The 17,245-nt window shown below is 41.3% G+C and overlaps 1 long non-coding RNA gene across 1 annotated transcript; it reads left to right on the plus strand.

Moving 5' to 3' along the window:
* Positions 1-1,120: 1,120 nt before the first annotated feature.
* LOC149984539 (uncharacterized) lies at positions 1,121-5,342 on the plus strand. Its single transcript, XR_016494618.1, has 6 exons — positions 1,121-1,796; positions 3,135-3,155; positions 3,580-3,609; positions 3,719-3,769; positions 4,079-4,129; positions 4,701-5,342. It is a non-coding gene; the product is annotated as an uncharacterized LOC149984539 (long non-coding RNA).
* The last annotated feature ends 11,903 nt before the right edge of the window (positions 5,343-17,245 follow it).

The raw sequence follows: 17,245 nt of genomic DNA on the forward strand, positions 1-17,245 counted from the left end.
CCAACTTTGCTGCTATAACAGCTTCCACTCTTCTGGGAAGGCTTTCCACTAAATGTTGGAACATTGCTGCATGTATTTGCTTCCATTCAGCCACAAGAGCATTAGTGAGGTTGGGTACTGATGTTGGGCGATTAGGCCTGGCTTTGCAGCTGGCGTTCGATGGGGTTACGGTGAGGGCTTTGTACAGTCAAGTTATTCCACACTGATCTCGACAAACCATTTCTGTATGGACCTCCGCTTTGTGCACGGGGGCATTGTCATGCTGAAACAGGAAAGAGGCTTCCCCCAAACTGTTGCCACAAAGTTGGAAGTACAGACTCGTTTAGAATGTCATATGCTGTGGCATTAAGATTTCCCTTCACTGGAACTAATGGGCCTAGCCCGAACCATGAAAAACTGCCCCAGACCATTATTTCTCCAAACTTTACAGTTCGCACAATCTTTTGGGGCTGGTAGCGTACTCCTGGCATCTGCCAAACCCAGATTCGTTCTTCCGACTACCAGATGGTGAAGTGTGATTTGTAAGCCGTTGTTGCTCCTAGACGTTTCCACTTCACAATAACAGCAGATCAGGGCAGTTCTAGCAGGGTAGAAAGTTGACGAACTGACTTGTACAATGTTGCAAGTCACTGAGCTCTTCAGTAAGGCCATTCTACTGCCAGTGTTTGTCTATGGTGATCGTGTGGCTGTGTGCTCCATTTTTATACACCTGTTTGCAATGGTTGTGGCTGAAATAGCCAAATTCAATTTTGAAGGAGTGTCCACATACTTTTGTATATATAGTGTATGTGTGCTGGACTGGTCAAGTAAAATGTTCAATGCATGTCATTGTGCAATAACTGTTTTATGGTCATGGATGCCCATATTTGACATGTAAAACATAAACTATATTTTTACCAGGTTTCTTTATCTTGCAGAATAAACGTGATTATGTTAATTTAGTTTAATGTACATTATGCTACTTATATTCATAACAAATTGTACATCCAAATGGATTATTTGTAACATAGGTAACCTTTTATATTGTATCTTGCTTGGATCATTGACGGGGTGATGTACACTGCAGGCATAAAGTTTCTAAACCCAGAGGCACAACATCGCGAGACTGCTGGGAACGCTTGCGAAGCAGATCAAGCAAACAAGGCCGGGGTTTGGTGTTATGGAAGTCAATGACAGAAGTTAAACATAATTCCTTGGTTGTTAATTTTCTCGAAATATAGGCACAACCCAATGTATTAAGTAGTTGAGCATGTTATTACTCCAACTTCGTGAAATTGACCAACTGACACAACTGAATGGAAGGGGTACCTTTGATTTGATGGCCTGCAAATGCGCAGTTCGGCGCGAGATGAACTTTAGACCCGATTACGTGTTTCGGCGCCTGAGTTTAGCTAGCCGCCGTCGCCTACAAGCGTCATCGGGGATTTGTATTGGAGAAGCAGTTTATCCATATCTTCATACTGTACTGTCTTTGCTGCAGTCTGCAGATCCTGCAGAAACCACGCCACCTCGTTACAGCGGTGGTATTTTCTATGCACTCTCTCTTTAAGAACATGGAGACGCCCACAAACACGTGATTTGTTTTCATCCAATGTCTGACTTCAAAATATAAAAACTGGTTCAAACCGGTTTCTATCTTATATTTTACATTCGGTCATTATTTTACATTCACCATTGTTGCATTGCTAACGTGGCTAGAAGAGCTTAGTGAGATACCCAACAACTTCCATAAAATTAAAATAAAATTGGAATTGTGTTGCAATTCCCGAACAATCATCAATATGCCTAAAAGAAAGGTAAGGAATGCTTAATTTTCCGGCTAACAAATATATTTGTATTTTTTTTGCTTGCATCTTGCCGTTTTAAAATTGCATTTGGTCTCTTCATCAGTACTGTATGGCGTCGTTTAGAAATGGCGGCAAAATGGGTCATCCTCTCAACGCAGTCATCAATATATCAAATAAACCGTATAAAAAAAGGACAATTACATAAGAAATAAAGTGTAAAGTTATTAACCATATTTATTACGGTTATTCGTCCTACATTGAGCATACCTATGACGAGTTCATTCACTCAACCTAAGTACGATTTGTGCATCACACGCTAGGTGCTTCTTGGAAGTTGTGAAGAAGCTCGCGGGGCTCAACTGCTGTATTTCATACATCTAACGATTTAACTAGTAATTTGTGTAGTTTAATGTGCTGCTTGCGAGCTTCTCGGTGTCTAGTTTTCTAGTCATGTTTGAGGCAGGCTTGAATCAGTGAGCCTCAAATTGGTGGGAAAAGATGCTTGGTCGTTTTTAATCATTTGCACCCGACGCAACGCTTAAATGCAATCTTATGAATCCTCTACTTTACCAGTAAATACTAAATCATTGCCAATGCATTTTTTTTCAACAAACATTAGCTAGAGTTGTTGACGTTAACTTCAGTCATTTCCCCAGCCCTGCTAATTTCAACGTCAGGCTGCCATCTTTGCATAGCCAACATTAGCTAGCATCTTTGTGAATGTGCTTTTCAATTACATTTTCTATTAGGTTTATCGTTGAACCTTAAAGTTATACATTTTTTTTAAACATATTACTGAATCTTTTAACTGCATTAACTTCGTCGAAATAATGTTGATAGGGTCATTTATTGAGCGCGAACTTCATCTTGTTGACGGCTGTCGAGCGCGAATTGACGCAAAACAAAGGAAGTGCCAAGCGCGCCCGACTGTTGTGACAGGACAGATTTGAATTTGAATATGCGCGGGAATTCCTTCGAAGTCAGAAGTAGCCTAGAACAGTGGAAATGTATGTCATCAAAAATGTGTATCTAACTCGCTCACTGTGGTGTATGTAATCCGTTATGCAAAATATACATTATACAATAGCCCAGCATGTTCTCTGGGGATGTGATGCTTCATTTTGATCAAAGGGGCCCTACATAGAATGAGAGAGGGCAACAATGGACATAACATTAGCACCAGTTACCTTACTTTTTGAAAATAACCTATGCTCTACAACCCAGGCATATGCAGTACTGTCTGATACACTAGCTGAACGTATTTATTATTCGTCGTATGTGCTTTAGGAATTCCATTTCCTCCCGGTTTCTAAATATTTTTCTTCTGCTTTTTTCTACTGTTTTCAGAGTGCTACCAAGGGCGATGAGGTATGCATACAAGTATTCACAATGTTAATTCTAAACTGTTAACTAGTGTATTCGTTTATAATTGTTACACTTTAACTGAACTACAGCTTACAAATGCTGTATAGGATGTTCATAAAGTCTTGAGAAATTTGGTCTACATAAATGCTTCACAGATCATTTGTAAACACAATTTTATACATAAAGGGTGATATAAAAGGTTGGTGCTTTGTCAAATGTGGTGCTTTGTCAAATGTGGCATTACTCGTTTGAAATGCGTTATAAAGCATGACATTTGCTTATGAATGATAATTTGTCGATACATCTATGCAATCATTATTTATGAAGGCTTCCTTATGCTTTAAAAGTTGTAGTTTGTTAAAGTGGGATCGTTATATAGTAGTAGTTGGGTCATGGTTAGATATGTAAAATGTGTTCCTTTCTTCAGCCTGCAAGACGTTCCGCGCGTTTGTCATCTGTAAGTATTACCATTCAAATAGGCTACTTTAGGATCTGTACATTTCTTTGTATTGCAAACTCATGTGTTACTTACCCTAATTACTGTCTTGTTTTTTTGTTTGTTGCAGAGACCTGTGCCAAAACCGGCGGCCAAACCCAAAAAAGCGGCAGCACCCAAAGTATGTTAAGTGTTTGTTTCATCTGTCTTTTATTAATAAATATGCTGTTTTTGCATCTAGAGTTTATTAGCAGTTGTGTTAACCCTTAGCCTAAGCATTATTGATTCATGACCTTTGGCATCAACTCAGAAGTTGTCCTGTTATTATTTTTTTAACAGCCACATGGGGGAAAGCTTCATAAAAAGAATCTCAAGTATTTTGGCACTGCTGAACATTTGACAAGATGCATAACATCTTGAAGGAAGTGAGAGGAGAGAGAAAATACATTTACTCTTTCAGTCAGTGGCTAATGTGTTTTTTCTTCTTCAGAAGGCAGTCAAGGGAAAGAAGGCCGCTGAGAACGGTGATGCCAAGGCTGAGGTTTGTTTCCTGAAAGGATCTGTTTGCTATCTCTATTCAATGTGATTCTTCCCCTGCCCCTTATGGTTTCACTTTAGGCTGTACATGACTTTGTCTGCAATCCATCAGTTACCCTTACCAGAAAAACACTGCCCCTTGATGGGGATTCAACCTCTTAGGGGATGTGATTCATTCAGCCCACCTGTACATACAAGCATTACTTGTTTGATGGGCGCTCAACTCAATGTGTGAATTGTGGAATGATATTAACCAAGCAGTTCTGTGGAAATTGTTATTACACTGTTATTATAGTGTTGGGGTTCTGTCATTTATTTGCTTCCTGCCCTTCTGGCATAAATTAGTGCATGTAATTGAATTGATTTGCACAAAAATAACTGGTCTTTAGAAAATATTATTTTCGCTATAACAATACAGTAGGCCTACGGGGTTAGATGCAGTTCAATATACGTAAATAGTTGGTTTCTTATTTTCTATTCTCTTTTTGAACTTCAAAGTTCACTTTCTTCTCAAGGTTATTCATTGCATACGTTTTTTTTTTTATGTCTGAAATAAGTCCATTCTTCATTTCTAGGCGAAAGTTGAGGCTGCTGGAGACGCCAAATGAAGAACTGTTTGAAGTTGTGATCATTCTGTGTACTTGGTGACTGTACAGTTTAAAATAAGTATTTTTTACCAAGTTTTTTTTATATTAAAAGATATCATTTATAGTTCATTGTGGGCTTACATTTGAGGTAATGAAGCTGTTCCAAGGGGTTCTCATGTTCATATCCATTTTTATGCATTGTTTAAATGAATACCGTCCATATCCTGTCCAAGTATAAAAAACAAAAAAAATACCCTTCTAAACCTGTTTTTAACTGCTGAATGTTATTTTCCTACATAAATCCAAACATTAAAGGCAGCTAAAGTGTGTTTCTAAAATGTTAAGAGGAATAGGGTTTTTGCCACTCCTTTTAAGTTTTTTAATATTAATTACTTACCAAATGTTTTGAATCAACATCAGCTCTTTTCATTCAGGAGACATAAGACAGTTTGAAAGTAATCACTAACTTGTATTAGGTCAACACACAAAATCACCACACAAAATTAATAATGTGAACTTAATCATTTGTTCTATTGTTTATTTTATTAAATTGTTCTGTAAAAAACAGTGGAAAGAGCTATTGTGACTCCTATGAAATTTAAATGTTCTTGAATAAAATGATTAAAAGGCTGTTTTTGTTTGATTTGGTTAAATATCACAGCAAATCATTATCAAACATTCTTCGTTAGTCGCCATGCCAGTTTGCACAAATTCACATGTTTTCTAGACCTGTCAATAGCCTATTGGGCAGGGACATCAACTGCTTCCTCAATCTGTAGATGGGGGACCTCGAGCTGGTGTTACATGTGAGAAAAAGGCATAGGATGAAAGTGGATGGATTCTATTCTCTTGGATTACAATATTGAGGCCTTTTCTCTATGCTGCCATAAAAATGCATTACCTACCAATTCCCCGTCTATAGAGCATCTGCTACTGTTAGAAAAGGTATGTTTTCTCTATGTGGCAGTTCTGTGTTGTAATTTTTCTACCACCGATCAATCCCTTTGTCCATAAATAATGCATGGCTGAGGGGTGGGTATACAGTGCATTAGGAAAGTATTCAAACCACTTGACTTTCCAGTTACGCTACAGCCTTATTCTAAAATGGATTACATTGTCGTCGTCGTCCCTCAATGTACACAATACCCCTAATGACGTAGCAAAAACAGGTTTTTAGAAATGTATATATTTTAAGTATTCAGACCCTTTACTCAGTACTTTGAAGTACCTTGGCAGCGATTACAGCCTAGAGTCTTCTAGGGTATGATGCTACAAGCTTGGCACACCTGTATTTGGCGAGTTTCTCCCATTCTTCTCTGCAGACCCTCAAGCTCTAGCATGTTGGATGGGGAGCGGAGCGTTGCTGCACAGCTATTTTCTGGTCTCCAGAGATGTTCGATTGGGTTCATGCTGGGCCACTCGAGGACATTCAGAAACTTGTCCCGAAGCCACTCCTGCATTGTCTTGGCTGTGTGCTTAGGGTTGTTGCCCTGTTGGAAGGTGAATCTTCGCCCCAGTCAGTCCTGAGCGTTTTTTAAAAGGTTTTCATCAAGGATCTCTACTTTGCGCCGTTCATCTTTCCCTCGATCCTGACTTGTCTCCCAGTCCCTGCCGCTAAAAAACATACCCGCAGCGTGATGCTGCCAACACCATGATTCACTGTAGGGATGGTGCCAGGTTTCCTCCAGCCAAAGAATTCAATCTTGGTTTCATCAGCCCAGATAATCTTGTTTCTCATGGTCTAAGAGTCCTTTAGGTGCCTTTTGGCAAACTCAAAGTGGGCTGTCATGTGCCTTCCGCCTGGCTGCTACCATAAAGTCCAGAATAGTGGAGTGCTCCAGAGATGGTTGTCCTTCTGGAAGATTCTCCCATCGCCACAGAGGAACTCTGGAGATCTGTCAGAGTGACCATTGGATTCTTTGTCACCTCCCTGACCAAGGCCCTTCTCCCCTGATTGCTCAGTTTGGACAGGCGGACATCTCTAGGAAGAGTTGGTGGTTCCAAACTTCTTCAATTTAAGAATGATGGAGGCCACTGTGTTCTTGGGTACCTCCAATGCTGCAGACATTTTTTGGTACCTTTCAGCAGATCTGTGCCTCGGTACAATCCTGTCTCGGAGCTCTACGGACAATTCCTTTGACCTCATGGCTTGTTTTTTTGCTCTGACATCCACTGTCATCTGTGGGACCTTAAATAGACAGTTGTGTGCCTTTCCAAATCATGTCCATTCAATTGAATTTACCACAGGTGGACTCCAATCAAGTTGTAGATTCATCTCAAGTATGATCAATGGAAAAGCGGATGCACCTGAGCTCAATTTTGAGTCTCATATTTAGGGGTTTGAATATTTATGTAAATAAGGTAATTATATTTTTATTGCTTATACATTTGCTAAAATTTCTAAACCTGTTTTCGCTTTGTCATTATTGGGTATTGTGTTTTGGAATAAGGCTATAATGTAACAACATGTGGGAAAGGGGAAGGGGTGTGAATTCTTTCCAAATGCACCGTAGAATCTGACATGATTTCAATTTGACATGAGACCTCAGTGTGGTACCTTTTAGCCTCCAATAGAGGGCAGTGTCTGACCAGAATTAAGGGACTTTAATTTGTGGCTTACCTATCCACCAGATGGCTTTCTTATCGCCAGCACTTTAGAATTGACATAAGGAGAGACATGTTGGTGTTTTAAATTTACATGCATTGTACTTAGAGTTTATATATAGCCATTTTATGATGGCAAAAAAATACATCCAACCATTTGCCTACCAAACTTTGCAACATCAACATGGCTAGGCCCTAACACATTTTGGTAAATTAGAAGGATAGCCTCTCCACCCGAACGTGGGAATTAGGAAAAATAGTGAGGCAAGTGACTAAATTTTCAACCAAATAGGAGAGTGTATGATGTGCCTCTCCCTACAGTGGGATGTCACACACAGACAATACTCGCTCCACGAACCAGGGGGCCAATATGACTGGCAAATAGATGTAAACCTGTGAGTGTCGCTATCCAAAACACAAGCCTACACAGTACAGTATACAGTACAAATCCGAGTCAGGAGAGAAGCAAAACATAGAAACATGTGCCCTTGACACTGCCTATACGAGAGGGGTTGGACCTAAATGTGGGATTGGCCTGTATGTCATGTATCAAAATGAACAGATGAGGATTTCACACTCCACCATCATTCGGGTAGGAGATAGTGAATGTGTTGTCTTCTATCGAGCAGGTCTCACACAATGGACGGGGTGCGCCTTTTTCAAATAGTGTAGGCCTATTGGAATTCCCTATAATCAGGTTGCACTTAATGGACAAGAAACGGAAATGAACGAATGAAAACAACGTGAAAGCAGCCTTTCAACTGAAAAGAAACAGAGACACCGTAAATGTGTTATGAAACAACTGAACTACCGAGACACCACAAGGGATGGTTGTCCATCTCCACCCTGCAAACTCCATACATTCCGCTGAGTTCATGTGACTAGCATGAAGGGGTAGGGGATGGCAAATGTTAAGCTATACACATAGGCATACTAGCAGTTATTTGAGGGTAACTACCCAAATGGGGACTAGCTGGGAGGAGGAGGGAGTGGGAAAGTTTCACACAAGGAGAACAAATTATGGAGAGGGTAAAGCAACCTAAACGGAAAGAGGAAGATGGGGGTTACTGAGAGTTCTGCTATTTGTTCTAGGATAAGTGTTGACAAGAAGAATCGATATGAACATTCAACATTTCTTTAGGCCTATTTAAGCAATTGTAGTTGTATTTAAGACACAACGCAGAGTGCCTGGATACAGCCCTTAGCCGTGGTATATTGGCCATATACCACAAACCCCTGAGGTGCCATATTGCTATTATAAACTGGTTACATAATACACCGGTTAACGTAATTATAGCAAGTAAAATTACATGTTTTGTCATACCCGTGGTATACCCTGGTGAAGACAGCTTGTCTGTCGAAACGATGGTTATTATATTATTGCATCTGAGTGTGCGGCTCTCCTTTTCTTTTTCATACCGTCTGGTATACCGTGGCTGTCAGCCAATCAGCACCCAGTTTATAATAATGTATAGCTTCTGTCTTCCATCACCATGGCATTAGACCAGGGGCCAAAAGTGTGACACCAATCAGGCTCCCGAGAACTGTAGTTGCCCATCCCTGCCTTAGACTAGAGTTCAACTACGTACAACTAGCCTACACAACAGAGCGCTAAACTAACCATTTGTGTGCTAAATGTCTGTCGGTTGCGCGTTGGCCTAATAACCTATTTTCAGTCAACGAAAGCAATACAATACTTTCATGTATAGGACAAAGTTATTAATGACCAATAAAGAAACATTCTTTCTCCGACTAGAAATACGTGTAATCGATCACACTAGGCGATCATATTATATTCAGACTTAAATGTCTTGCGCGCTCATGTCTCAGATTGCCCCACCCACCTCATGTATCTATAGGCTGGCCTGGTTTCCTATATAGCTTGATACGTGAACATCGTGTGCTTGTGCACCCTCAATAGTTTGGGCACGTTTCAACCAGCTCAATCCGAGCAGTTGCAGGTCAGTTCAAACTACAGGATTTTAAATGAAACTTTTGCGCGACAATTAGTTTTTGTTAAATATATTTTAAATATGTCCACAAATGATTTCCAATAGTTTGTAATTGGTTGACTCCATGATTAATTAGCTAACAATGGAAATGAGCACGTACTGGAGGTGTAGAACATTTGTTGAATTGTCTTATATTACATTTGGAGGGAAAGAGAACAGATTGTTTACGCCCCAATATGACTTGGTTGGGTAACAATATGGATGGAGCCGCTAGGAAAAGTTTTTATTTTTACTTTATACATTTTTATTAACCGATTTTTAAGTAATTCGAACGTATAACCGCTCAATTGGATAGATATTCTTGATAAATTAATCGATTGTTAAATAAATAATTGTACTTCTCATTTGGAATTAATAGGTGTGGGTTTTAAATTGGTAATGGAAACACTTAGGCTGCTTAGACAGGCAGCCCAATATCACAATTATTTTCCCACAATTGATCTTTTGACCAATCAGATCAGCTCTAAAAAAGATCTAATGTGATTGGTCAAAAGACTAATTTAGTGGGGGGTAAAAACTTTTATCAACTTTGAGAGCAATTGCCCTGTAGCACTGCTTATCTAAAAGTATTCATTGTATTTTTATTATTTTCATTTTGTTGGATGTCTGCTCAAATGGAACGCATCTTGATTCAACAGCTTATGAAATATGGTGTAACTTTTTATGAGAAACTGCTGGATCTGTGCACTAGATTTATTAGGTAATGATTTGATGGGAATTGATGCATTGCATTTCATGAGATTATTTAACTCTTGTGTAAAATATCTTCAGAAAACATGGGACATGAGACGTATGTGGCAGGGTCTACAGGAAATCACGGACTACAAGAAGAAAACCAGCCACGTCACAGACACCGACATTACGCTTCCAGACAAACTAAACACCTTCTTTGCCCGCTTTGAGGATAAAACAGTTCCACCGTCGTGGCCTGCTAACAAGAGCTGCATCCTTCTCCGTGGCCGGCATGAGTAAAACATTTAAACGGCTGCTGGCCCAGACGGCATCCTTAGCCACGTCCTCGGAGCACGCGCAGACCAGCTGGCTGGTGTGTTTATGGACATATTCAATCGCTCCCTATCCCAGTCTGCTTCAAGATAGATACCATTGTTCCTGTACCCAAGAAGGCAAAGATAACTGAACTAAATGACTACCGCCCCGTAGCACTCACTTCTGTCATCATGTAGTGCTTTGATAGACTAGTCAAGGATCATATCACCTCCACCTTACCGGCCACCCTAGACCCACTTCAGTTTGCATACCACCCTAACAGGTCCGCAGACGATGCATTCGCCTGCACACTGCCCTATCCCATCTGGACAAGAGGAATACCTATGTAAGAATGCTGTTCATTGACTACAGCTCAGCATTCAACACCATAGTACCCTCCAAGCTCATCATCAAGCTGGAGGCCCTGGGCCTCAACCCCGCCCTGTGTAATTGGGTCCTGGACTTTCTGACCGGCCACCCCCAGGTGGTGGTGAAGGTAGGAAACAACATCTCCACCTCGCTGACCCTCAACACTGGGGCCCCACAAGGGTGGGTGCTCAGATCCCCCCCCCCCCCTGTACTCCCTGTTCACCCACAACTGTGTGGCCATGCACGCCTCCAACTCAATCATCAAGTTTGCAGATGACACAACAATAGTGGGCTTGATTACCAACAACGGCGAGACAGTCTACAGGGAGGAGGTGAGGGCGTGTGGTGTCAGGAAAACAACCTCTCCTTTATTTTGTTGACGCTGAGTGAGATGATTGTGGAGCACCCCCCCCCCCCCCCCCCCCCTATCCATATTGAAGGGACAGCAGTGGAGAAAGTTTTAAGTTCCTCGGCATACAGATCATGGACAAACTGAAATGGTCCACCCACACAGACAGCGTGGTGAAGAAGGCGCAACAGCGCCTCTTCAACCACAGGAGGCTGAAGAAATTTGGCTTGTCACCCAAAACTCTGACTAACTTTTACAGATCCACAATCGAGAGCATCCTGTCAGGCTGTATCACAACCTGGTACAGCAACTGCTCTGCCCTCAACTGCAAGGCCCTCCAGAGGGTGGTGCGGTCTGCACAACGCATCACCGGGAGCAAACTACCTGCCCTCCATGATACCTATAGCACCCGATTTCACAGGAAGGCCAAAAAGATCATCAAAGACAACCACCTGAGCTACTGCCTGTTCACCCCGTTACCATCCAGAAAGTGAGGTCAGTACAGGTACATCAAAGCTGGGACTGAGAGATCAAAGCTGTTTTTCAATCTCAAGGCCATCAGACTGCTAAATCGCAATCACTAACTCAGAGAGGCTGCTGGCTAAATGGAGACCCAATCACTGGCCACTTTAACAAATGGATCACTAGTCACTTTATACAATGCCACTTGAATAATGTTTACATATCTTACATTACTCATCTCATATGTACAGTGCCTTGCGAAAGTATTCGGCCCCCTTGAACTTTGTGACCTTTTGCCACATTTCAGGCTTCAAACATAAAGATATAAAACTGTATTTTTTTGTGAAGAATCAACAACAAGTGGGACACAATCATGAAGTGGAACGACATTTATTGGATATTTCAAACTTTTTTAACAAATCAAAAACTGAAAAATTGGGCGTGCAAAATTATTCAGCCCCCTTAAGTTAATACTTTGTAGCGCCACCTTTTGCTGCGATTACAGCTGTAAGTCGCTTGGAGTATGTCTCTATCAGTTTTGCACATCGAGAGACTGAAATGTTTTCCCATTCCTCCTTGCAAAACAGCTCGAGCTCAGTGAGGTTGGATGGAGAGCATTTGTGAACAGCAGTTTTCAGTTCTTTCCACAGATTCTCGATTGGATTCAGGTCTGGACTTTGACTTGGCAATTCTAACACCTGGATATGTTTATTTTTGAACCATTCCATTGTAGATTTTGCTTTATGTTTTGGATCATTGTCTTGTTGGAAGACAAATCTCCGTCCCAGTCTCAGGTCTTTTGCAGACTCCATCAGGTTTTCTTCCAGAATGGTCCTGTATTTGGCTCCATCCATCTTCCCATCAATTTTAACCATCTTCCCTGTCCCTGCTGAAGAAAAGCAGGCCCAAACCATGATGCTGCCACCACCATGTTTGACAGTGGGGATGGTGTGTTCAGGGTGATGAGCTGTGTTGCTTTTACGCCAAACATAATGTTTTGCATTGTTGCCAAAAAGTTCAATTTTGGTTTCATCTGACCAGAGCACCTTCTTCCACATGTTTGGTGTGTCTCCCAGGTGGCTTGTGGCAAACTTTAAACAACACTTTTTATGGATATCTTTAAGAAATGGCTTTCTTCTTGCCACTCTTCCATAAAGGCCAGATTTGTGCAATATACGACTGATTGTTGTCCTATGGACAGAGTCTCCCACCTCAGCTGTAGATCTCTGCAGTTCATCCAGAGTGATCATGGGCCTCTTGGCTGCATCTCTGATCAGTCTTCTCCTTGTATGAGCTGAAAGTTTAGAGGGTCGGCCAGGTCTTGGTAGATTTGCAGTGGTCTGATACTCCTTCCATTTCAATATTATCGCTTGCACAGTGCTCCTTGGGATGTTTAAAGCTTGGGAAATCTTTTTGTATCCAAATCCGGCTTTAAACTTCTTCACAACAGTATCTCGGACCTGCCTGGTGTGTTCCTTGTTCTTCATGATGCTCTCTGCGCTTTTAACGGACCTCTGAGACTATCACAGTGCAGGTGCATTTATACGGAGACTTGATTACACACAGGTGGATTGTATTTATCATCATTAGTCATTTAGGTCAACATTGGATCATTCAGAGATCCTCACTGAACTTCTGGAGAGAGTTTGCTGCACTGAAAGTAAAGGGGCTGAATAATTTTGCACGCCCAATTTTTCAGTTTTTGATTTGTTAAAAAAGTTTGAAATATCCAATAAATGTCGTTCCACTTCATGATTGTGTCCCACTTGTTGTTGATTCTTCACAAAAAAATACAGTTTTATATCTTTGTTTGAAGCCTGAAATGTGGCAAAAGTTCGCAAAGTTCAAGGGGGCCAAATACTTTCGCAAGGCTCTGTATATACTGTATATTATACCATCTATTGCACCTAGTCTATGCCGCACGGCCATCACCCATCCATATATTTATATGTACATATTCTCATTCACCCCCTTTTTTTTTGTTTTTTTTGTGTGTGTTAGGTAGTTGTTGGGGATTTTTTAGATTACTTGTTAGATATTACTGTGCTGTCTGAACTAGAAGCACAAGAATTTCGCTACACTTGCATTAACATCTGCTAACCATGTGTATGTGACCAATACATTTTTATTTTATTTGGTAAATCAAAAAGGTTTTACTACAATTTGTTAGTTTAACTGAGAAAAGTACTACTATATGTGTAAATACTGTAACTGTAATGGTAGTTGTTCACACATGCAAGAGGCAGGTGGCAGCAGTGATCCTTCATTCCAGGTTTGAGGTGGTGGTATAGGGGCTTTGACTGGGAAAAGCTAGGAGAACAATGGGGTCATTTAAAATGGCAATGGCATGTCTGGAGGGGAGGGGTCATATAGGGGGATGAGGGGTGGCATGGTATGTGAAATTCTGTAACACCGTTTCCGGTTAATTACATGCCAGGGATTGGCATAACTTAACGCGCGGGTGTTTGTCATTTGGAATTTGCTGTTTGGTTGTTTTTAAAAAGCACAAAAGGCCTATATGTTCACCTCTCACCAAGTACTAGCTATGTTGGTTTGGCTCTTGTTTAGAATGCCTCTAGGCCTATATGCATGGACTGTATGCATTAACTATACAATCTAGTTATGAATAAGTTTGACCTTTTTTCCGGACTAACCTGATAGCTAACCTTTCACATGTTCACTTCTGGTGCTGTATCTCCGCTCAGACTACACGTCCCCCATCCACCCCTCCCACACGAGTCGAGAGTGCGTAATATGGCGATAATGTATTGAGATGTGAGATTCCTAGAAGCATCAAGCATTATGTGATCTTTACATTCATCCATTAAGCAATGTAATCAATGTCTCAGTACCAATTGATGATTGTCATCACACCCCCCCCCCCCCTTCCTGCTTTTTTTTTCAGTGACATGTCAACTCTGGGTGGTAGGTGTTCTAAGCTGCATTCAGCAAGCCTTGTTTACAAGCCACACTGCAAAGATGTGACGGAAATGGTGGCCCTCCTATTTCCAAGAAAATCTCTCACCCCCCCTTTCATTTTGAGCCTGGGACTCCTTCACACACAGCTGATGGCTTGCCTGTGAATCACGACAATCACAGACATAGGGGGCTTGGCTGGGGAGATTGTGGTGATGTTTTCCCCTCTTGATGAAAGATTCAATTAATCTGACCATATGCAAGCCCCTTGACCAGGTCTGATTTCCACCCTACGCCACAGAAACAAAGAAGCCAGTCAATGCGAGCATGCTCTACGTCTACACGTCGGCATGGCTTATCGCTACTCTTTTTGCTGCTCGAATGAGGAAATATGGAAACGGTAGTGCACACACTATGGTCATAATGAGGAAATATGGAAACAGTAGTGCACACACTATGGTCATAATGAGGAAATATGGAAACGGTAGTGCACACACTATGGTCATAATGAGGAAATATGGAAACGGTAGTGCACACACTATGGTCATAATGAGGAAATATGGAAACGGTAGTGCACACACTATAGTCATCATGAATAAATATGGAAACGGTAGTGCACACACTACGGTCATAATGAGGAAATATGGAAACGGTAGTGCACACACTACGGTCATCATGAATAAATATGGAAACGGTAGTGCACACACTACGGTCATAATGAATAAATATGGAAACGGTAGTGCACACACTACGGTCATAATGAGGAAATATGGAAACGGTAGTGCACACACTACGGTCATCATGAATAAATATGGAAACGGTAGTGCACACACTACGGTCATCATGAATAAATATGGAAACGGTAGTGCACACACTACGGTCATAATGAGGAAATATGGAAACGGTAGTGCACACACTACGGTCATCATGAATAAATATGGAAACGGTAGTGCACACACTACGGTCATAATGAGGAAATATGGAAACGGTAGTGCACACACTACGGTCATAATGAGGAAATATGGAAACGGTAGTGCACACACTAGGGTCATGTGACGTGGAGTGTAGGTCTTTAAGCCCGGTAAGCACTGGGGAGAATGGAGATCACACAACTTTTAAGTCGATCAGCTTTATGATGTGCTGTAATGCTGATGCGGAGTCGTTGCTATCAGATCGGTGGCTCTGAGGAGAGATTGAAGCTCTGACAGTAGCACAGTCTCAGCTGCTGATGCCTCCAGCTCTCACCATTTATCAGCCCACATCCCTCAGTGGAGAAACCCCCGAGTTGTTTTAGATGGGAACAGTAGGGGGAGTGAGGATGCAGGAAGATGGGAGGGAGGAAGGAGCTTTGGAAGGCTGTGAGTTTGGGGGCTTGCTGTATGTGCTCACGAGACTGGTGCAGCAGAAACATGAAGCTAATGACAGTTTTACTGCTCCTGTGTCTGAGAGAGAGATTTGAATACTGCAAAAAGATCCTCTGTTTACAATGTAAAACACCAAATAATGCATGCAAAGCAGAATTAGGCTGCTATTTATCAAAATCCAGAAAAGAGATGTTAAATTCCACAACCACGTTAAAGGAAGTGATTCCCAAACCTTCCATAACAAAGATCACCTACAGAGAGATGAACCTGGAGAAGAGTCCCTTAAGCAAGCTGGTCCTGGGGCTCTGTTCACTAACACAAACTGAGCCCCAGGACAGCAACACAATTGAACCCAATCAAATCATGAGAAAAGATAATTACTTGACACATTGCTCAATTTGTTGTCAATTCTTTCCAAACTAGAATGCTATTTGGCCCTAAACAGAGAGTACACAGTGGCAGAATACCTGACCACTTGTGACTGACCCAAACTTAAGGAAAGCTTTGACTATGTACAGACTCAGTGAGCATAGCCTTGCTATTGAGAGAGGCTGCCGTAGGCAGACCTGGCTCTCCAGAGAAGACAGACCATGTACACTGCCCACAAAATGAGGTGGAAACTGAGCTGCACTTCCTAACCTCCTGCCAAATGTATGACCATCTTAGAGACGCATGTTTCCTTCAGATTACACAGATCAACAAAGATTTAAAAAACAAACCCAATTTTGATAAACTCCCATATCTACTGGGTGGAATACCACAGTGTGACATCACAGCAGCAATATTTGTGACCTGTTGCCATAAGAAAAGGGCAACCAGTGAAGAACAAACACCATTGTAAATACAACCCATATTTGTTTATTTTACCTTTTGTACTTTAACCATTTGCACATCGTTACAACACTGTATATAGACATTTGAAATGTATTTTACTCTTGGAACTTCTGAGTAATGTTTAATGTCAATTTGTATTGTTTATTTCACTTTTTTTTAATTTTTATCTACTTCACTTGCTTTGGCAATGTGAACGTATGTTTCCCATGCCAATAAAACTCTTAAATTGAATTGAGAGAGAGATTAGATATTTTTGGAGGGCTGCTGCTGCTCTTGCTCGCTCGCTCTCTCTCTCTCTCTCTCTCCCCATCCCATCTCTTTTGTGTTTTTCCATAGCCTCTCTGTCCCTCTCTTCCTGGTCTGACAGTGGCTCTTGGGCAGGCATTTTATAGCTTGATCTGAAAGCTATGTTCCCATGTCATTTGAGAGGATGTATTGACGAGGGTGGATGTCTCTTTCACTGTACTAATATTTTTAATAGATTTAACCTATATCCGAACCTCGACATCCAAAACGTTCCAGAGCTACAATTCCCCAAATTGGTTTACCAGACAAGTGTCCCTGATTTTTGTCAATTTAAATTACATTGGATAAATTGATATCAGTATGTTCTTTATTAGCTTTGAGGATGTTGAC

The sequence above is a fragment of the Oncorhynchus mykiss genome, chromosome 3, assembly GCF_057628025.1.
Source record: "Oncorhynchus mykiss isolate SJ-2025 chromosome 3, ASM5762802v1, whole genome shotgun sequence".
Taxonomy (NCBI): domain Eukaryota; kingdom Metazoa; phylum Chordata; class Actinopteri; order Salmoniformes; family Salmonidae; genus Oncorhynchus; species Oncorhynchus mykiss.